This window comes from Enhydra lutris, unplaced genomic scaffold (assembly GCF_002288905.1).
Source record: "Enhydra lutris kenyoni isolate GAN:26980312 unplaced genomic scaffold, ASM228890v2 scaffoldscaffold47, whole genome shotgun sequence".
NCBI classification, from domain to species: domain Eukaryota; kingdom Metazoa; phylum Chordata; class Mammalia; order Carnivora; family Mustelidae; genus Enhydra; species Enhydra lutris.
The window spans coordinates 1,194,350-1,217,246 of record NW_019154131.1 but is presented as its reverse complement, the minus strand read 5'-3'; the positions used below and the strand labels follow the sequence as shown (position 1 = coordinate 1,217,246).

General features: G+C 47.7%; 1 long non-coding RNA gene across 2 annotated transcripts in view; it reads right to left on the bottom strand.

The window, feature by feature from the left end:
* LOC111156617 overlaps positions 1-20,803 on the bottom strand; it is a 61,269-nt gene extending 40,466 nt beyond the window's left edge. For both annotated transcript variants that reach the window (XR_002641232.1, XR_002641233.1), the window contains exons 1-2: positions 20,621-20,803; positions 15,332-15,472 (exon numbers count right to left, since the gene is read on the bottom strand). This is a non-coding gene — a long non-coding RNA (uncharacterized LOC111156617). The remainder of the gene's footprint in view (positions 1-15,331; positions 15,473-20,620) is intronic.
* Between the last annotated feature and the right edge of the window lie 2,094 nt (positions 20,804-22,897).

Here is a 22,897-nt window from a genome sequence, read left to right as displayed (position 1 = left end):
TCCTGTTCACTGTTTCAGAAGAGAATGCTTTTTCTAGGCGGTCCTCTTGTCAAGCATCATGATGCCAACATGAGCACATTTCTTTGGGCATTTCTATTTCGCTCCCACATGCCCCTGCCTATTTGTATGCCAGCACCATCCTGTTGGCTCAGGGGAATGATCCAAGGTATTGGAGGGTCAGCTTCTAGGGACCCACAACCTACTTCTTCATATTCAGAAATGTTTTGGCTTGTTGTGTTCCTCTGTGGTTCCATATCTATTCTAGCATTTTCTCTGTTTTGAGAACAACACATTGTGCTTTTGTTCAGTGCTGCACTGAATCTGTTCCCAATTTATTCTAGGAACTGGGGGTTCTCCTTAATCTCTTAGGGTCCAGAGGCCTCCAACAGTGCCTGGTGGGTGCATGAGCCCAAGAGCTGCTTACCTATCAATGGCCCTGTAAGGACAGCCACTAATGCCCGAGACATATGTGGGAGAGCAGGCCTTGTCTCTCGCTCCTGGTTGGTTTCTAGTGTTGAGCTAACCAGGAAAGAGTCTGCCTAGTATCCATTTTACACAGTCATTTATTATCTCAATGAAGTATATGGAAATCATCAAGGAAAAGAAAACGTCCAGTTGGTCATACCCACTAGCCACACGTCAAGAGTCCCATAACTACTGGAGTTTTAGATGGTTGCATTGGGAGGGGACAGAGGTCATGGGCATGCAGAACTGACATTGGGGTGACTGCTTCAGCATCCTTGTCTCATTAGAAGGGATAAAACTCCAATCCCTGTCTCCTCGAAGGGCTCCAGCTCCACCAGCCCCATGAACCTCTGACAACGGACCAAAAGGGTCAGGCAGATGCTGCATGGCCCATAGACATCTCAACGCACCTGGGATGAAGGGGTGAGGCAGTTTCTTTCCTAACAGCATTGCTCCTGTTTCTGTTCCTACAGATCTGCATGTGGAGAGCACCGATGACTCCAAGAGTGAGGACGAAGTCTCTTCAGGTTGGGAAAGGCATAGAGGAAGGGAACAGTGGGACAGGGCTCCTGGGAACATGGGGTTGCCCCTGCCACTCTGGAGAATGAAGAAGGTGGGTAAAAAACCACCAAGGAAAGGGATGCTTTGGCAACAGGCATGATTTGCTCATTTCACAGCTTCTGAATGAAAAGAACAGACATTGTGTCCACGGGCCTTTGGGGCAGGCTGGGTTTGTCATCACCACTCGACTCCTCAGGCAGCTATTTTAAGGACCTTTCCCATCAAACCTGCTCTTGCCTCCCTTTGCCACTGCCACATGTCAATGCCTGGTCATTTTGCTCATGGCCTCTCGGGAATGGTACACAAGAGATTCTGGATCTTTCTTGGCACGGGCCCAGACCTGGTCATGGTCATGACTTGGTGGACCCAACCACCCTCTCCTCTGTAAGAGAACCAGGACACTACATTCTGGTGTGAGCCAGGAGGTGGAAGACAGGTCTAAACTCTCTCCCTCATAACATCCACTACCAAACCTTCCTGGTTCTGTCCAAGCTTTTGTACCTTCATGGGGACTCCCAGAGCTGGAAAAGTTAAAGCGTACTTCCCCTGGGTTCACTACACAGGCTTACGTGTCCCTTAGCGTCTGCCAGACTTCACAAAGCAGCTGAGTCTGACCTGTGGATGTGCTCCCAAGGGACCGATGCCCCCATGCAGCTGCCCTGGAGACCCCTGTCATGGGCCAGGGTCCCCCAGGCCTGTGTGAGGGGGCTGCTGGACCTGTTTCACACACTTACTGTGTCAGGTCCAATATACCTCTCACCAGCTGTCATCTAGGCATAGCACAGAGCCTTTTGGGAGCAGGGCCAGGCAGTCACGGCTCCTCTCACAAACCCACCTCTCCCACACAGAGCCCTGGCCCTGCCCACCATTCCCCAGTCATGCCCAAACTGCAAACGTTCCTCAGGCCTGCCCAGGGCCCTACACACACCCCTGCCCCATCTATTCCCTCCAAACCTCAGCAGGAGCACAGGCAGGAATCCTGTGTCTCAATGACAACACTGTTGGACATTTTCCTGGGCTGCCCTGAACAGCTGAGGGTACCTGGAGAATTTCCTGTGCTCCCGTCTCCATTCAACCTCTGTAACACTTATGGAAACAGAGAGCGTTTTTATGAGCCTGAAACATGTCCCTGGGAAGGTCATCTCAGTAACTGGGCAGACATGGGCTATGGGGAGGTGGCTGGCCATCTCTCCCTGCAGCTCCCCAGCAATCCCAGACCCATGACAGCTGCTCCCAGCACAGGGGGATCGGGGGTTGATTCCGTGGGAGCCAGGATATCTCCTCTCTTTCCTTGTTTGCCCCCTCTTGGATAACAATATGACTGGTGGAGCTTGGCAGGGGGAAAGACTTGGAGCATCTCTAGGGGAGGAGGAGGAAGGGGAGCAGGGAAAGAGAGGAACAAGGACGGAGGAAGGCAAAGTACTGCAGAGGCAGTCTTAGGGACAGTGACGGCCTCTAGGAGGGAAAGGATCACACAGATGGGCTTCCGGGTCTTGGAGAGAATCGGAGGTGGGAAGAGCAGGTGGGCCACCAGAGTCCCACCTGCACCTTGCGGAGATCAAGCAACCAAGGCCAGGGATGACTCAGAGCTGGGGACCCACCCCACTGAGGGCAGAGCCCATTATCCCCAGAGCAGCAGGCCATAGGTCCTCAGCTCAACTAACTCCCATTTGTCCTCTCTCACGGCCACCCAGCATCCTTGCTGCTCTCTGACCTGGAGGATGATTCCATGGAAGATGATTCCGATGGAAGGAGCCACACTGCGACTGTAATTCATTTCCACCTCCCTCTCTTGGACTTCCTCTCTCATCTATCCATAAGCCTCTCCTCCGAGCTCTTCCCCTTTCCCTGCTTTGAGGACACCCACCCTGGAGGCCCTAGTTTCAGGCAGGCACTAAGGCTTTGCATCTGAACTGCTGCATGAAATCCCTGCACAGCCCTCATCAACCCTTTCCTAGCATCACCCTAACCCCTCACGACTGAGTCTGGGAAGCAGCCCTGGACAGCAGAGCAGGGAGTAGGGCTGGGAGTCTGCAGGGCATGGCTCACCCTGCTGGAAGGGCCTCAGGATGGGAGGCTGGGCCTGGGTGTCCCCACTTGGTTCTCTGCTGCCTGGGAGTCTGTGCTCATGCCCTGTTCTGCTCTTGCTTTTGGCTCTCAAGAAGCTTCCTTTCTGTGGACTTGGCAGAAACAACAAGGGAAGCAAAAGAAGAGAAGGTCTTGGGAATGGGGTGAGTTAGGCAGGAAAAGGGGCAGGCGAACACGGACACATTTTATCCCTTGCTGCCCTGACTTTGTTGTGGGCACCTCGGGAAACTACACAAAACCCGGGGTGCTGCCCTAGCCTCTGACCACAAAGAGGAGATGAGAGGAAGGTCACAGTCCCTGCAGGCACTAGGAAGCCCTGAGAACATCCCACAGGAAACCTCCACCTGATCCGTGCAACTTCCTGTGGTGGTTGGGTGGTGTCGTCCAGGAGCTGCTGAACTTGGAGGGCACTGGCTGCCTGGAGGGGCTGGACACCAGGCAGCCCATGCACTGTGCTCTTCTGGAAAAGGGCCCCATGCCACATTGACCCCTTATGCTGCACGACCCAAGCCTTGCCCTCCCACCCTGCAAAAGTCAGCAGATGGCTTGCTCCCAAACAACATTAGTCAGGAAGAGACAGTGGTGGGGTGGCCTCACTTCCCATTTCAGGCACCTGAGAAATGAGCAAAAAGGCCCTCGGGCTCATAGGAGAAGGACAGCTCACCCCTCCCAGTGCTGCATCCCTGTGGGCACAGAGTAGGCCCCGGTCTCCAGCTGAGTCATGTACGCCAGCCACTCCCATAGGATCTGACCAACACCACCAGTCCCCCAGCCTCCAAGATGCCTGTGGGAGGTAGTGGGTTCCCTCATGGCACCATTTCGCTATGTGAGTTTGATATTCTAGAGACTCTCCTCAATCCCTCAGTCTTCAGGTAATCCCTCAGACCTTCAGGGAAAGGCCACCCTGCCTGCTTCCACCTCACCCACCACCTGTCCACAGCCTGTGGACTGTACAAACTCCCTTCCCATGGGAGTCGGAAGCACGCTGTCTCTGCCACATCACCTGCAACACTTGTGTGGGCAAAGGCTCGCCCCACAGAGAAGGGCATGTCGAGGGCTCTCAGAGAGGCTGGGGAAGGGACAGCCTAGCAGGAGGAGAACCCAGCAATCATGGAGGAGGATGGTCAGGGAAGGGGCCTCAGTGACCCTGGCAGTGTATCCTTCATTCAGCCCCAGGGGCAATGGAAGAAGTCAATGGAACCCCAAGGATAAGACAACAGGACCCTCTGAGTCGGCCACCACACCCAGAGTTGGCTCCCCAAGCCCTGCTGATGACTGACACTTGGAGCATGAGGCAATGATCTGGGCCTACAACAGTCCATTGTCTGGTGAGACTGGGTCCACCTGGGACTGGGTGGGACAGCAGCCTTCCAGTCTTTTCCCATCTGCTGCAGGGGCTGCTCCTCCTCCCACTGTCCCCTCCAGTCCCCAGCAACCATGCAGAGCATGGCAGATGCAGGAAGTAGCGGGACTGCCAGGGCCCCTTGACCACCCTGGAATCAACTTGAGGGGCAGCAGCCACACCAGCTGTATGCCCCTAGGGTGCCGACCCTGAACTGCCCCTGTCACTTCCACACACAGTACCGTGACCAATGCTGGGCTCAACACTGGCAGTGGCCCCACAAAACAGGCCTCTGTCAGCCTGTGTGTTTTGCAGCAGCAACAGGTATAGGGAGGAGAGGCTATCCCTCATCTGAGCTTGACCTCTGCAGCACCCAGACACCATGGCAGAGGAACTGGGGCCCCAAGAACCATGCTGCACCTCGGGGAAGCTTGGGCCTCAAGGATGGCAATGCTAGACACCTAGGGTGTATAGAAATGGGATCCAACATTCCTTTGGTGGGAATGCAAGTTGGTGCAGCCAATTTGGAGAACAGTGTGGAGATTTCTTAAGAAATTAAAAATAGAGCTTCCCTATGACCCTACAATTGCACTACTGGGCATTTACCTCAAAGATACAGATGTAGTGAAAAGAAGGGCCATCTGTACCCCAATGTTCAGAGCAGCAATGGCCAACATTCCTTTGGAAGAACCTTAAAGCATTGCATGTTTCGCTCTACCTGAGCCCTCTAAGTCCAAAGGTCTCAGGAAGCATTTCTTCTCCCAAGGCAACCCTCATCATCTCCCTATGTTCAATAGAATCTCTTCTCCTTATAACAGGGCATCATTGGAAACATGGGTGATTTGACCAAGGCTTGGATAGGACTGTTCTATGGAGAGAGCTATGCAGAGACTCAGATGGGATCAAAGGACTTTAAGGAACTAAGACTGACTTTCAGGAAACCTGCAGCTTTATGCCCCTTGGGAATGCTGGCCTGACCCCTTGGTTCCAGACTTCCCCACCGCCTCACCAGGAGCATAAAGAATGTTACTCTCTGGCAGGTGTAGGAACCTCAGGATATACCGGTCACCTCAGGAAGAGGAATCTGCCCAAATCCACATGGATCGCAGGCACATCTGATGGCAATCCTTTCCCTTGGCTTCTGACCTAGAGAGACAATGATTAGAGATTCCTCGGAAAAGTCCCAGGGATGCAGATTCTAAGCAATCACCATGATCGATCACTAGGCTTGCTGAGCTTCAATGGATGATTGGGCCACGTGGGTTAAAGTGGGACTTGCTTTCCAAGGACATGAGCCCTGAGTTGGCTGTCTCTGCAAAGGAGCATTCTTTTGAAGAGGAAAAGTAGGCTTCAAGAACCCACCTTTGTGGATGCTGAAGTCTAACTCTGGTGGCCTTTCCATATGTGTTGCTTACCTAAGCTAGACAACTTGAGGTCATCTTCAGAAACATTTCCACATTAGCTCGTGGACAGGCAATCCCTTGCTTCTTATTCTGTGGGGATAACACTAGGACCCCATGGGCTCAGGGTTAATTCAACAACTGGAACATGCGACTGATTCCCCCATGACTGTAGAACTCAATTAGCACCTTGACCAATTGGATGGGGCTGAGATGAACTCATTCCCTCAAAGCCAGACCACATATACCACTCCACAGGGATCTCTGGGGACTTTTGGAGACAATGAAGGACCCCGCTCTCTCTGTAACTGGAGTGGAAGGTGCACTTGGGGAGGCCCTTATCTCCTGGGCAAGTTTTCTTCCACTTACCAGCGACTCCTACTAACGAGGATATTCAGGTGAGACCTCAAAATAAAAAGGGCTTCTTGGAATGTTTTTTTCCCTCCCAGTCCTACTGATCCAAGAAGCCACCCCATTCAGGTACAATGGCAAACAAAGGCTTTAGCTAAGCATCCAATTGCCCTCCTGGGAAAAGGAACCTCCCAATTCATATGGGGATGGCCCCTGACTCTAAAGACTTGGCATCAGTTCCAGAGCGTTACAGAGAACAAAGGCCACCAAACCATGATAGGAGGCCGATTTATCAAGTACCAGCTTATGCTTCCAGATATGACTGAACACCTGAAACCAGACCAACTATTTTTTTTTCATTTACTTACACAACTTTATTTTTTTATTAAGTTTTTTTGAAATTTTTTATAAACATATAATGTATTTTTATCCCCAGGGGTACAGGCCTGTGAGTCGCCAGGTTTACACACTTCACAGAACTCACCATTGCACATACCCTCCCCAATGTCCATAACCCCACACCCCTCTCCAGAGCCCCCTCCCCCCAGCAGCCCTCAGTTTGTTTTGTGAGATTAAGAGTCACTTATGGTTTGTCTCCCTCTCAATCCCATCTTGTTTCATTTTTTCTTTTCCTACCCCCAAACCCCCCACATTGCATCTCCTCTTCCTCATATCCGGGAGATCATATGATAGTTGTCTTTCTCCGATTGACTTATTTCACTAAGCATAATACCCTCTAGTTCCATCCATGTTGTCGCAAATGGCAAGATTTCATTTCTTTTGTTGGCTGCATAGTATTCCTGCTTTATCCATTCATCTGTTTTTGGACATCTAGGTTCCTTACATAGTTTGGCTATTGTGGACATTGCTGCTATAAACATTCGGGTGCACGTGCCCCTTTGGATCACTACGTTTGTATCTTTAGGGTAAATACCCAGTAGTGCAATTGCTGGGTCATAGGGTAGTTCTATTTTCAACATTTTGAGGAACCTCCATGCTGTTTTCCAGAGTGGTTGCACCAGCTTGCATTCCCACCAACAGTGCAGGAAGGTTCCCCTTTCTCCGCATCCTCGCCAGCATCTGTCGTTTCCTGACTTGTTAATTTCAGCTATTCTGACTGGTGTGAGGTGGCATCTCATTGTGGTTTTGATTTGGATTTCTCTGATGCCAAGTGATGTGGTGCACTTTTTCATGTGTCTATTGGCCATCTGGATGTCTTCTTTGCAGAAATGTCTGCTCATGTCCTCTGGCCATTTCTTGATTGGATTACTTGTTCTTTGGGTGTTGAGTTTGCTAAGCTCTTTATAGATTTTGGATCCTATCCCTTTATCTGATTATGTCGTTTGTAAATATCTTTTCCCATTCTGTCAGTTGTCTTTTGGTTTTGTTAACTGTTTCCTTTGCTGTGCAAAAGCTTTTGATCTTGATGAAGTTAAAATAGTTCATTTTTGCCCTTGCTTCCCTTGCCTTTGGTGATATTTCTAGGAAGGAGTTGTTGCAGCTGAGGTCAAAGAGGTTGCTGCCTGTGTTCTCCAAAAGGATTTTGATGGATTCCTTTCTCACATTGAGACCCTCCATCCATTTTGAGTCTATTTTCGTGTGTGGTGTAAGGAAATGGTCCAATTTCATTTTTCTGCATGTGGCTGTCCAATTTTCCCAACACCATTTGTTGAAGAGGCTGTCTTTTTTCCATTGGACATTCTTTCCTGCTTTGTCGAAGATTAGTTGACCACAGAGTTGAGGGTCTATTTCTGGGCTCTCTATTCTGTTCCATTGATCTATGTGTCTGTTTTTGTGCCAGTACCATACTGTCTTGATGATGACAGCTTTGTAATAGAGCTTGAAGTCCGGAATTTTGATGCCACCAACTTTAGCTTTTTTTTTTTTTTTCAATATTCCTTTGGTTATTTGAGGTCTTTTCTGGTTCCATATAAACTTTAGGATTATTTGTTACATTTATTTTTTTTTAAAGTTGATGGTATTTTGATAGGGATTGCATTAAATGTGTAGATTGATTCAGGTAGCATAGACATTTTCACAAAATTTATTCTTCCAACCCAGGATCATGGAACATTTTCTCATCTTTGTGTCTTCCTTAATTTCTTTCATGAGTACATTATAGTTTTCTGAGTATAGATTCTTTGGTTCTTTGGTTAGGTTTATTCCTAGGCATCTTATGGTTTTGGGTGCAACTGTAAATGGGACTGACTCCTTAATTTCTCTTTCTTCTGTCTTGTTGTTGGTGTAGAGAAATGCAACTGATTTCTGTGCATTGATTTTATATCCTGACACTTTACTGAATTCCTGTACAAGTTCTAGCAGTTTTGGAGTGGAGTCTTTTGGGTTTTCCACATATAGTATCATATCATCTGCAAAGAGTGATAGTTTGACTTCTTCTTTGCTGATTTGGATGCCTTTAATTTCCTTTTGTTGTCTGATTGCTGAGGCCAGGACTTCTAGTACTATGTTGAATAGCAGTGGTGATAACGGACATCCCTGCCGTGTTCCTGACCTTAGCGGAAAAGCTTTCAGTTTTTCTCCATTGAGAATGATATTTGCCGTGGGTTTTTCATAGATGGCTTTGATAATATTGAAACCAGCCCAAATTTAAACCCAGCAACACTTAGGCCTGGACCTGACCACTCTACACCCATGGCTCGTAACTCTTGAAAGGTTCTTAAGTCGACCAGACCTAAGATGCCCCTAAGAAAATGCAGAGGACAGGTACTTTAGCAATGGCAACAGTTTCATGGAAAGGGGCTAAGAAAAGCCAGGTATGCTGTCATCAGTCGAACTGAGACTGCTGAGCCCAAATCCTGTCATCAAACATGTCTGCCCCAAAAGCAGAGATCCTAGTGCCCAACTGTTGGTTGTAATTGGCAAAAATCTTACAAGTATTTATCCTGATGCCAACAGGCCTTCCTTGTCCTCTACACCTATGAAGCAACTTACAGAAAAGGCTCTTCTTCCTAAGATGTAACCCGCCAACCCAACATGGGCCTGAAATGATTGCACGTTCCAAGAATGGCCCTCAAAACCTGACGAGGTTTGAAAGCCTGACTGCAGTTCAAGGAGACTCAGGATTAGATAAGGGCCCCTAGCTGAGACCCAATGGCCATGAAGCTCTAACCTGTGCCCATGGCATCCCCAAGCTCCAGAGGCCACTGGACACTTGGGGTGGGCCTAGATGCATGGGCGCATTATGAAAACCATCACCGACCCAGCCGACCTTCCCCACTTCAAGCAACAGTGCACGTGTGCTCTGTTCCATTGACGTGGCCATCTAGCATCCATCTTTGCCCCTATTGGGGAATGGAGGATGTTGTGTGGCATAGGGATGTCCTTACTGAGTACACAGTCAAGGCCCTACATGTCACCCCGAACAGGATTTCTCAATGAAATACAGGAATGATCCCAACGCATAAAGCAGTTCTACAAAACACAAAGGCTTCAGATGTTGTAACTGCTTCACAAGGTGGAGACTGTGCCAATCGAAAGACACAATGCTGTGCGTACAATCCCCACGATCACTAAGAGATTTCTGGGTTCCTAACAGATACCACTGCTCAAAACCGCACTTCCAAGTATCCCTCTTTTTAAGGATTGGCTCAACTCTTGGCCTGGGGGAGGGATCTCACCCACTATCAAAGGACTCTTCATGGGGATTCTCCTATTTCTTCTTCTAACCCTGTTGTGTTGTTTCTCTCCCCCCTGCCCCATCTCTGCAGATGGTGCCAGGAACCTTTCACTGCAGTAACTTCCAGAGGACAGATGGTCCTTTCCACTCAGGAAGATCCAGTCACTAGTTCTCCCCTGCACTCAGCAGCCTCTTCATTTCACAACTCAGACACAGAAAGGCCCCCCTGGTGACCAGGAATGACCCACAAGTAGGGACAGCTCTACACCCCTAATCAGCAGGAAGAAGTTACAGAAGATGAGACTGTCCTCTTTCGACAACCTTAACCACGGAAGGGTCTAAACTGTTCAGGGGCACACGAGGAGGGAGGAGAAGGCTAGCTGAGCACCAAGCAGGAGCTGGCATGCCACAACACCCCCCAACCTGTGATACGGGTGACATTCCTCAGGTGCTCTGACTGCCCTGAATCTAAGGAAAGGAAAAAACAGATTCTCCACAAATAGAGATAAAAACCCTGCAAGACCTGAGTCTCCCTCAGTTTACAAATGTCCTCGTGATTCTCCTGGAAGAGGCTTGCTTAACAAGAGGCTAGCTACCATCCAGAGACCTGTAACTACGTTTCCTGAAGCCCTATCATCTCCCTCCCCTCCATAACACTGAGGGAGGCTGAGGCAGAAGGAAATGTCAATAAAATGGAATTTCTATTCAAACCTGCAGTTCCTTGAGAAGGACTTGTGAGAGGAGGAAAGTAACATTCCCCCAGGAAGCTCCCAACAATCTTTCTATTAATGCCTTCCTAGAAGGAAAAAACCACCTTGAGAAGAGCAAAGCCTCTGGTTTCCTGTGTGTCCTCTGTCCTACTGCAATGTTCTTGCAAAACCTCCCTTTTGCCTGACCTCTACCAATGCCATCCTAGAGAGTCAGCCTCCCATCAAAACCCAGCATAGCAACCCATTCTACACACAGGTCGTGTACCTTTACTTTAATAAAAATCACCTTTTGCCAGCAAAGCCATCTCAAGACTTCTTTCTTGACCATCAGCCTTGAACTCTAACATCTTTCCTACATCAGTCCTGTCTCTTCTAAGGCTCCTGTGGAAACAACCCTGCAACACTGTCCCATTTCTGTCAATTCTTCCATCTCCATCCACCTAACCCACTGCACATTCTGTGTCCTCTAAGGACAGGACACTTCTGTGATTCTTGGGCTGAAACTGTCACACGGCACCTCTTTCAGTCCTTGACATTCTTGAGTTTGCCCATCTTAATCTCCCCAGCATCCCATCCTCACTTTCTTTTTCTCACATGTTTATCTGGTCAATAGGTTCTAATCATCAATACCCTATAACATGTTTCTGCTCCTGAGTAGAAGACTCCATTTCTTTCCTTTGTCATCAAGCTCAAATCTTAACTCTCACATGTTTGTCTCACAACTTTCAAAATTTTTCATTCCCCTAATGCCTTTCTACCAGTTTCTCTTCTCCCTTTTTTCAAACCTTCCCTCCCCTCCCTTGCTTCTTTCCTTCCTTCCCTTCATTATCTTTTTGTTCTTTGTATTCCTCCCTCCCTCCCCATCTTTCTTTCTTTTGTTCTGTTCTGTTAGTCCCCATACAGCACTTCAGTCCTTTTCATGTAGTGTTCGTGACTCATTCTTTGTGTAATAGACCCAAGAGCTCACAGCAATATGTTCCCTATCATAAAGTGATATCCACACAGGTGCACCTCAAAGGTCTGCTTCTCTGCAAGTCAATGGTAAGTTCACAGTAATGAACCTTGGCCTTCCACACTACAGCTGGACATGGGGTATGCTATGCATTCACCACAATCTCCTGTCTTACAAGACACTGAGCATATGCGTTGTCCCACCAGAAATCTGAAGAGTTTCATTTCTCAGCTGAAAGGGGCCTCGAGTCAAGCCATCACCTGAGTGTCTGTAAAAGTCACTGGCTTCAACACAACTCACCGATATAGTCAATGAAACTTAAACATCTAAAATTTAATCAGAAGTTGACATGGGTGTGAGGCTACCATGTAGAATGATCTATCTGAATTCAGGAAAGTAACCCTCACCTGACTACAAGTGGCATGCAGAGACTATTCCTGAAGGAAGGGACTGGAATTCATACCTTGGGTCAGAAAGGGAGGAACATGAGTGAGCAATCCTTCCACAGCCCCTCCTGTTCTGGCCATTAGCAGAGGGTTCACACTGCACAGGAACCCGGCCAATGCTGGGGCACAGGAGGGAGATTTCTCATGTCCCTCACCTCACTCCATGGGTGTTGTGTCCTGGGAAGACAAGTATTGTATTTACTGACAATGTGGAAGCCTTCAGCCATGTGTCCCTCGTGCCAGGGACATCAGAGCTCGTTCATCCTGGATCGCGCCACACACATCTCCCCAGTGTGGGAGAACCTTTGGTCGGGGCTCTAACCTCAGGAGACATGACAGAACTCACCCTTCCGAGGAAAGTAGACATGATACTCATGGGGGAAAAAATTCCAGGGCAATGCTCACCTCTGTACACAGCAAAACCACCGGAGTGACACCTTAGGGATGTAACGAAGGTTGGAGATGCTTTCATTCAGAGAGCTCTGCTCTTATTCATGCCCAGGACCTCACACGGGGTAGAAGCCATGTGGTAGGATTGTTGCACAAGTGCTCGCAGCAACATGCATCCCTTCGAGGCTATGGGCACATTCCCACGGACAAGAAACTGGTTGAAGGCCATCTTCAAGGGAAAGCATTTAGTCCAGCCACACCCTTAGCCAACATCTGGGGATCCACACTGGCGGGAACCCCGACAAATGTGGTCAACGTGAAGAGCCGTTAGATACAGCTCTCACATTTGGATACACCAGACAACTCAGAGCAGAGAAACCTGTCTGTCATCACTGGGGTCCCGCCTTTACCCAGAGCACCCACCTTCTCACCACCACAAAAATCACACTGTACAAACCCCGTGGCTGTGAACACTGAGGCAGACCCTTCTGGCAGAAGTGGTCCCTTTCCCAACACCAGAGAACTCACATGGGGAGAACCACTAGCTCTGTATCTTGGTGGCAGAAGCTTCAGCTGGTGCTCTGGCCTGAGGTCCTGCTACAATCTCAGAGTGCGTGTCATCCCTCACACAGGAGCGAAGGTGCAGGGACCTCCTGGGACATCCTGCATCATCGCTGCTGCTGGATGCCGATGAAATCCATGTGGGAATCCCATTCCTCACGAAGCCAACACATGAAGGACCTGGGAGAATTTGGACACAAGAAAATCCTCCCAGTGTGATGAGGAAAGGAATGTTCTCAGGTATCCCTTCTTCCTTAGCCAGCAACGACACCCTCACACTTAGGAAACACTGATCCCAGTGCAACAGGGGGGAATTCTTCCCCGGACACTCACATCAGAAAATCACTGGGCAAATACTTCCCAGGGAATTTCTTAGGGGGACACTGAGATACAAACTCAGACACTGACAATTTTTCTCTGCAAACACATACAAATGGGTCACGTTCTGGGGGATGTTGAATGCACTATTCCAGTAACCAATAGCTAGCAATAAAGCACATCTTCTCTGATTCATCAGTACTTGCATAAAGGCCAGTATGACCGAACAGGTGGGGTCTCACAATGGTGAGCACTGTGCCAAGTAAGAATGGGAGACTTTCCTTTACTAGCTCTCACAACTGACACTGTACTGTCTCTCAGTAGGAAGTTTGACACATAAATACACTGCCTGTGATCCATGAGAACATAAATTGGAGGGTTAACTCAGAATCTTAGAACACAAGGTGATTGACGTATGTTCACAAAAACATTAATCTACCGATGTATGTAGATCGCAAGGATGAATGACAATAAGATTCAACAAACACATGGTTTGTGATCTACCTCTCATATGTCTGTAGTTCTACTAATATTGTCCTCATAAATTGGAAAGGATTTACAAATTAATTACATGCTTAGAAATATTTCTATTTTCTTTACTTATTTGAGAGTGAGAGAGCTAGAGAGGGAGCAAGAACAGTCTGGGTTGGGCAGCAGGGAAGAGGGAGAGGAAGCAGTCTTCACATTGAGAAGGGTGCCCAATGCAGGGCCTGATCCCCCAGGATCCAGGGATCCTGACCTCAGCCAAAGGCAGATGCTTAACCAACTCTGCAACCCAGGGGTTTGCAAATTTATTTCATCTTTTCCAAACTTGCTGTTTTGGAAGAACTGTGTGTATCAGAACAGGAATAAAACTCTACTGTTCAGAGTCAGGCAGTGAGGGCTACCTCCCCCTCTATGAGAATTTGGTAGCCAACTGCTTTTCTCCACCACCAAAAATAGCTACTTATCTCTTGGCCTGAGAAGGTGTAAGACCACTGCTGATATGGAAATAGTACCCAATTTAGAAGATGATAGAACAGAAGGGAGTACATACGCTGCCTTCCATAAACACAAAGCACATCCAGGAATGCCTGTATGGTTCTTTTAGTTAAGGGACCAACTCTTGAATTTGGCTCAGGTCCTGATATCAGGGTTGTCAGATCAAGCTCCTGCCATGTGTAATGCTCTGCACAGCATGTAGAGCCTGCTTAAGGGTCTCTCTCTCCCTCCATACCTCCCCTTCCAAACTTGGCTACCAGGAGTTCCATGATGTCTATGCCAGACTAAAGGAGGCACGTGTAGGACAAGAGATGAGCCAGCGGTCAATCACCACTGGCAACTAGTGACAAGAGACTAAATAAACTTCCTGCTACTCCCAGAACCAAACAGAAGACTTGCAGAAATCCTATTAAAACTGCATTTCACATGACCATCATAGCGATGCTTACGTCTCCTAGAATCTTCATATGAGAAATGTGTTCTCATTCATCTACCCTGAATCTTCAGTGATATGGAATTCCTACAGGAGATGTGCATACACTCTACCTCCTCATGTCTTCTCTACTCTATGTGAGTGACCTTCTTACTGACCCTCTTGATTTTGGCTGAGGTGATTATCTCAGGGTTGTGAGATCAAGCCCTGTGTCATGTTCTGCAAAGCGTGTGGAGCCTGCCCAGTGTCTCGTCTCTCTCTCCCACCTCCCCCTCTTAAAAAAAAAAACAAAACAAACACGTCCACTAGAGATCCATTTGTAAAGATGCCCGATATTCTTTACTCTAGTTTACTGGCCCTAAAAAGAATGTGTTGGCAGAAAACACTATTTTGGAGTGAATGTCTATTTATAAGATAACCCTGCAATAACTCAGGATTCTGCTAACAGAAGCAACCTGTAGCTCAGATGTTTTGCTTGGGGCAGAGACTTGCAGAACCTTCTCCATATGTGCCACTAAGTAATTTCCCCCAAGGAACAAACTCTAGATATTCTGGTTAAGGGTGCATCTTCAATTTAATCGACAAAAAGAGGGTATCTTTCCCTCCAGAAGAAAGACAGAAACCAGCAAAAGAAGACACCCAAGTCAAGGCCTGAACTTCAACCCAGGTGGAAGGTTCAGAACCAAGACAACTTACCACTGTGATGCACATCCACCAGGGAGAAGACAGGGGTCACACTCCTGTACATGTTGCACTTGAATCTGCACTGAAGAGACAGAGGCCAGACGCATTGGATGCTGCCAACGAGGCCAAGTCACCTGAGCCTCAAAGCACCACCTGTAAAAACAGGGAGAGCATTTAGTTGAGGTTCCAGGACCCACACTCAGGAAGACACAATGTCACACAAAACTGAAAGCATGCTCCTCCCTTCCAGCAGAGAGCACCAGCTCAAAACCAAAACCAAAGGATCCTGAAATTTGTGAAATACTTAGCACTGCTGCTGGCAGACCTTCAAATAATACATGCATGGTCAATTGGCTACCAGGATTTCCATGACATCTATGCCAGACCCAAGCAGAAGGATGTGGGCCAGGAGATGGCCCAGAGGTCAATCACCAACTAGTGACAAGAGTCAAAATAAAGTTCCTGCTGCTCCCAGAACCAAAATAGAAAATCTGCAGAAACTCTATTTCAACTGCATTTTGCATGACCATCCTAGGGATGCTTACTTCTCCTTGAATCCTCTTCCACCTTGGACATGGTTCTCATTCATCTACCCCGTCACTTCAATGACATGGAACTCCCATAGGAGATATGCATATACTCTACCTCCTCAATGTCTTTTCTACTGTACGTGAGTGACTCTGTTAGTCTTGCTTCCTTTCTTTTTTCACAACTCTATTTGGCTGAAATGAGCCTCCGGTCTTTTCTTTCTAAGACATGCCTCTCATGGACCCTGGAACTAAAAAAAAAAGAAACTAAAAAAAAACAACAACTAATCACCACCCAATATGAACGTAACCTATACCCTGGAGATTGAAGTTGTTTCACTTGTAACCAGAGACTATGCTACTGACCCAAAGGGCAAACCCTCCAACAACCAGCTTCTAGAGGATTCTGGGACAATTTGGAGTAAGTTCTGATAGGATTTTCCCAATCAGAAAACACTGCCAGCCTCCAAAGTGAGGTCCCTAAACCTGATTGTGAACTAAATAGACTCAGAGCTTCACAAGCTCCATTGTGAGGCACAGAAATGCCTGGCGGGGGGTGCCTGGGTGGCTCATTGGGTTAAGCCTCTGCCTTCAGCTCAGGTCATGATCTCAGGGTCCTGGGATCGAGCCCCGCATTGGGCTCTCTGCTCAGCGGAGAGCCTTCTTCCTCTCTCTCTGCCTGCCTTTCTGCCTACTTGTGGTCTCTCTCTTGCTTTGTCAAATAAATAAAATCTTAAAAAAAAAAAAAGATTCACCTCCCTTTCCAATAGGTGAACCATGATAGACTATGGACTCTGAAAAACAATCTGAGGGTTTTGAAGGGGCAGGGGATGGGAGGTTGGGGGAACCAGGTGGTGGGTATTAGAGAGGGCACAGATTGCATGGAGCACTGGGTGTGGTGCAAAAATAATGAATACTGTTATGCTGAAAATAAAAAAAAAAAGTTAGCAAAAAAAATGATTAAAAAATTAAAAAGCTACTGAAAAAACAATACTAAGCACTACATAATAAATATGCAAATAATGTTATATACTGTCAACCCCCCCCAAAAAATAAATAAATAAATAAATAACAATAATAACAATAATAAAAAAAAAAAAGAAATGCCTGGCGGTGGTGGCAGCGGGTGCCAGTCCACATGGGTGATGGATTTCACTTCAATGGATTTAGGATGGTTTCTTAGATGCAAGAAAGCAGCCGCAAACACACTTGGTTTCTTAGCATCTATTCTAACTAAGCCTGGCATGCATAGTGATGGACCGTTCTATACAGATTTTGAAACCCTGCTGTGCTGGAACTTTTCATGAGGAAACTCTAGAGTGAACATTCAGTAGTGTGTCCAGGCCAAAGCCAAGCACAATACTCCCATCAGACTTGACTTCAATACCTGTCGATTTGGGTGGATTCCTCTTCCTGAGTTCCCCCTAATATCCTGAGGTTCCTATACCTGCCAACAAGTAACATTCTCTACTCATCTGGCAAGGCTCCTGGGCACTGTGTCATCGAGGCGTCAAGCCGCTATTGCCAAGGGGCTCCACAAAGTCACTCTTAATTCCTGCAAATTATCTGGTCATTATCTGAGTCTATACACGTTACTCTCAAATAGGACATTTCAATCAATCCCTTGGTAAAATAACCAATGTTTCCAGCGGTGTCCTGTTACTAGAAAAAGGCACTTGTGCGGAACTTATGCCAATAATCCTAAGTACCTTGGAAGAAAGAATTCTCCCTGAGAGTTTGTGAATGATGGAGGGTTCAGGGAGGGAGAGAAGTTAAATGCTCCCATTTGTTCACACAGAAATATTTCATCACATTTCTGTAGATCATGGATATTTTCAGATACACTTTCCCGCAATCTGGAAGAAGAAACATTAAAGAACCAGCAATGTTTCAAACAAGAGTCACAAAGGTAGACTCATGTTCCTCAACTCACTCAGTCCCCCCTTATTAATTCTTGTTTGGCTTGAATGCAGCTTTTCCATGAGTTCTGCAAATCCATACCCAGTTGAGTTTGAGGATTTTCATGATTGGACACTAAGACCCCACGAGACACATCACCGGGTACAGTCACAGGCATTTAATGGCAGAGTAGGGATGAAAGGCCTGTGGACACATGCTTAATGAGATATATTTTCACCAAACACAGAAGGCAAGACATCAACATGGAAGCAGAGAGGTCACAGGACCTGCATCCTGGTCCCCAGGGCATGGCGTGTCCATGAGTTTCTGTATCTCCAAGCCAAACACGCTCATGTCTTCCGAGCTAAGTGTTCTGCTTCTAGAATTTTCTCCCAAGGATAAAACCAGAGGGGTTGTAAAGGATTTGCAACAGTGTTCACAGAGGCTTCCTGGATGATGGCGAAGCCCTGCAGCCCACCGCCTTGCCCGAGGCCCACAGAACTGTTCAGTGCCCCCTTTGTATCCACCATGGTCAGGCAGGTCTAGCCCTTTCTACCCCAGTTGCACAGCACACACTCTCCTGGTGTCCACCAGGCCGTTTGGCCTCTGTGTTCCATGTCCTCGATGGATCTCTTCAGAAGAAGGTAACCCACATCGGGTGGAGGGAGCAAATATACTCCTTCCCACCCTTTCTACCTCCTTGCACCCATCCAAGGTTTGTGCAAGGGGAGCAGAGCTGCAGGGACATATAGATGGGGTTCTTCTTCTGTGGCACTTCCAAGAATCCCCTTGCACAGAGCCTCAGCCTTAGCGCTTAGCTAGCTATTTTGGTCTCCACCCCCACTGTCCACCCCAGCCACGGGGCAGCATTCTACCTGCCAGCATCCTCAGAAAGAACTCCCACACCCTAGCTAGCTGCCCTCCGTCCAAAGCCCAGGTGCTGACCTAGGCATTCGAAAGGAGACTGGATGAGGAGACACACCCACCACACCCAGGTGCCTGAGTGTACTCCACACCACACCATCTACTTCAGGGGTGTGGTGATGGCAGACTTCCCACTGTGTGCTTTTTGCCCTGAGACATGCCAGCCGTCCAATGTGGCACAGAGCACAGAGCCGGGCTTCAGCCCCCCCGGCGACCTGGCTGGCTGATGCGGCTGCCTGGGCCTGCCTGCCTCCCTCCCTGGCTCAGGTCCTTTCCTATGAGCATCTGCCTGGGCCCTGTTACTCTGGCTCTGCTCTGGTGTCCCGAGCCCTGGGTGCAGGTAGTCAACAGGCAGTTGAGGAGCCACAGACTCCAGACTGCTGGCCCTGAGTTCCCCTCAACCCAACCACCATGGTGACCAATGTGGACCTAGGTGCCAAATAGGACTGCAGTCCATGCCTTCCTGCTCAACCGCAGGGGGCACCTCTGAAAAAAGGCACAAATACCTGTCAGCCCCAAATACCTCCCCCCAAGACCCTCCCCACCGTCCAATAACCCCTAGGGACAGATGTATAGAGAAACCAACACAATCTACACTCCAGGCACTGCATTTCACTCAGCTTCTCATTGTACGCAGGTGGGTCAGAGGATTCAGCACAACAGGACAAATTACACTTGAGTAGTGAGCAAATGTGTTTCTCCCAGGGCAGCAACATTTCCAGATACCCTGCAGCAGGCCTGGTTGTCAGCCTACCTGTGCTCCAGTAGGAGCCCTGCTCTGACATTGATGAGCAAGCCACAGACCATGAGTACCTCTGCAGGTAAATGGGCCCAAATATATCCTGGATCCTTTCATTTTGTTGTTTTGATTTTGCTCCAAAGTCCAGAGAGTTACCTCTGGGGCATGGATGGAGCTCTCTGTTCAAGAGCATAGGAGGTAAATGAGCCATATGTTCCCCACAACACCACTCCTGGGATAGGCCAAGTCAAGCTACTACCCGTGTGCTACACTGTGACCTGAGCAGGGCCAAAGCACAGCCTGCTCCCTGGATGTGGAGAGAACAGGGATGCAGTCCCTGAGCCACATATTCTGAAGCCAGAACTCTAAGGAACTATGCATGTGGGCTGGTTGTAGCACAGAAACTGGCAGGCAACATGCTGCCCTGAAAGCCACCCAGGCTCCTTGCAGCCTCAGAGTGGGTGTTCAGTGCCTGCTCTGCATTCCAGATCGCCCCTGCTCTGTTCTGACTCAGACTAAGCTGGAATTCCTGTGGTCCCTCCAAGGTCAGGTGGCATAAAAAGGGCCTAGAGTAGTTGGGGTGTCCCTGGGAAGGGAACCCCCTGAGGCAGATCCCAGGATGAGGCTGGAGGGCACATCAGGGGCTCACTGAGATGGGAACCCACAGCAGATTGCTGTGGGAACAGGGAGCCCAGTGTCTGTGGAGGGTGTCCACATCACTGCCTCAATACCTGTGTCCCTGGTGAATGACTGAATCTATCTGTGCCCCACGTCTTCTGTAGAACCGGGCCTCACAACACTACGTCTCCCAGGATTTGGTAAGGAGAAACCAAGACAATGAACATAAGCACCTCACCAGTGATTGGAATAGAAGTGGCATCCATGAAGACTCATCTCCCTAGGACTGTTTGGTAGGAAACATGTTTTGGAACACCCGGCTCAGCTAGTCATGTGGTTTTGAACATCAGAGGAAAAGCACCTGGCTTTAGGGAGCCTCCCTCCAACATGATGACTCACAGCCACCCTGATCCAGTTACACAACCTCTTCTCCAAGGACATTCCTGGCTGTCTGGTAAATATCGGGCTGTGCAGATACACTACCCTGCAAGCCCGCCCCAGGAAGCCATGGACCCAGAAAGTTTGTGGCTACCGATTGGGCCCAGCTGTCCTCCCTGTGTCACCAGGACAGTGGACCTGGCTTTCTGGCCTTACCTTGCTTCTCAGTGGTGATGACGGTGGCCCTAGGGGCTCCCCCAGCCCTGCATCACCTTGGTCATCAGCCTGAAGATGTATGCTGACTCTGGGGCCAGCTCAGTGGCCATGAATTGCCTCACCATGGCACCCATCTCCATTGTGGTGAACGTGCTGGAGTTGCTGTTGACCAGGCAGTAGGCGATCTGATACCCTGTGGGTGAGACAGGAGGGCCACGCATCATTCTCATCTCCCCCTTGGACCCCACATTCCTGCCACCCCGCCACCACCACTCTGCCATGCTTCCACCATGTCCTTCATCCTCTGCCAGCACCTGAAAGGAATGGCACAGCCACAGTAGCAGATGGAGCCTCTGAGTGCTGGGCCCCTATGACTCTCATTCCCCTTCATCCATCCCACCACCAAGATGTGGAAACAGTTTCATATTTAGTGATTCAGTACTTACATAAAACACCAGTACTCATCATATCAGCAATTTAAAACCTCCCAAAAAACCAAGTTCCAGAAGCAGATGCCTTTCGTGGTAAATTCTACCATTTAGGGAAGGATTCATACCAGTCCTTTGCCCACTTTTCCAAAAAAACAGAAGAGAAAGCTTCTAAAATCACTTGCTGAGGCAACATTACCCTAATACAAAAATAAACGAGGACACCCCAAGAAAAGAATCTTACAGTCCAATATCCCTGATGACCATAGATGCAAAAATGTTCAACAAAATACTAGCAACCCAAGTTTACCAATATGTTGAGAGGATCACATATTATGATCAAGTGGGATTTTGCAGGAATGCAATGATGGTTTACAGGTGCACATCGGTCAAAGTGATACAGCACATTAACAAAATAAAGAATAAAAATGATGTGATCATCTTGCGATGCAGGGAAACATTTGACAAACTTTAATATCCATTTGCAATCAAAATTCTCAAAAGACTGCATAGACCAGGAACATACCTCAACACCGAAAAGGCCATATATGGGTCGCCTGGGTGGCTCAATGGGTTAAAGCCTCTGCCTTAAGCTCAGGTCATTAACCCAGGGTCCTGGGATTGAGCCCCACATCAGGCTCTCTGCTCAGCAGGGAGCCTGTTTCCTCCTCTCTCTGCCTACTTGTGATCTCTCTCTCTGTCAAATAAAAAAATAAAATCTTTTTTAAAAATGCCATATATGACAACCACACAGATTACGTCACATCTGATAGTGAAAAGTTTTAGCTGTTTCTATTTCCTCTAAGATCGCCTAAGTTAGAAACATTGCCAATCTTTCCTTGCCACTTTTGCTGAACACAATATTGAAAATCCAAGGCAAGACAATTATGCAAGAAGATAATCAGAAGGCATCAAAACTGGAAAGAAAGAAGTAAAACGGTCACTATTTGCAGATGATATAGAATATAAGGAAAACCTCAAAGAAGCCAGTTTAAAATTGTTCAAACTATGACTAAATTCAGTAAAGGGACAGGATACAATATCACTACCCCAAAACCTGCTGTGTTTCTATACGCTAATAACGAATCATCAGAAAATAAATTAGGAAGATCATCCCACCTGAAGTTGCATCAAAAAGAATAAAATACCCAGGAATATACTTCACCAAGAGGTAGAATCTTGTATGATGAAAAGGACAAGATGGTAAAGAAAGAAACTGAAGGCAACACACATAAACTGAAAGACACCGCATATTCATGGGTGAGAAGAATTAATAATGGTAAAATATCCATACATCCCTAAACCATCTACAGTTTCATTGCAATTCCTGTCCAAATTCTAAGGACATTTTTCACAGAAAGAGAACAAAGGATCTAAAAATTTGTATGATGCCACAAAAGACTCTGAATACCAGAGTAATCTAGAGAAAGAAAAACCACACTAAAGGCATTACACTTCCTCATTTCAGACTAATGACAAAGCTAGAGTAATCAAAACAATCTAGCATTGTCATAACAACAGACACACACATCACCAGAATACAGGAGAGAGCCCAGAAGTAAACACACACATCTATGGTCCAGGACTTTATGACAAAGGAGCCAAGAATAAACAAGGGGGAAAAACCGTCTCCTTCATCAATGGTGCTGGGAACACTGGAGAACCACATGCAAAAGAAAAAAACTGCACCATCTCTTAAACCATACACAAAAATTAACTCAAAATGGGTCTAACAATGGAATATAAGTCCTGGAAGTATAAAACTTGTAGCAGAAAACACAGGGTTTGGAAAGGTCCTTGACCAAAGATCTTGGTAGTGGTGCTTTTAAGCTGATACCAAAGTAAAAAC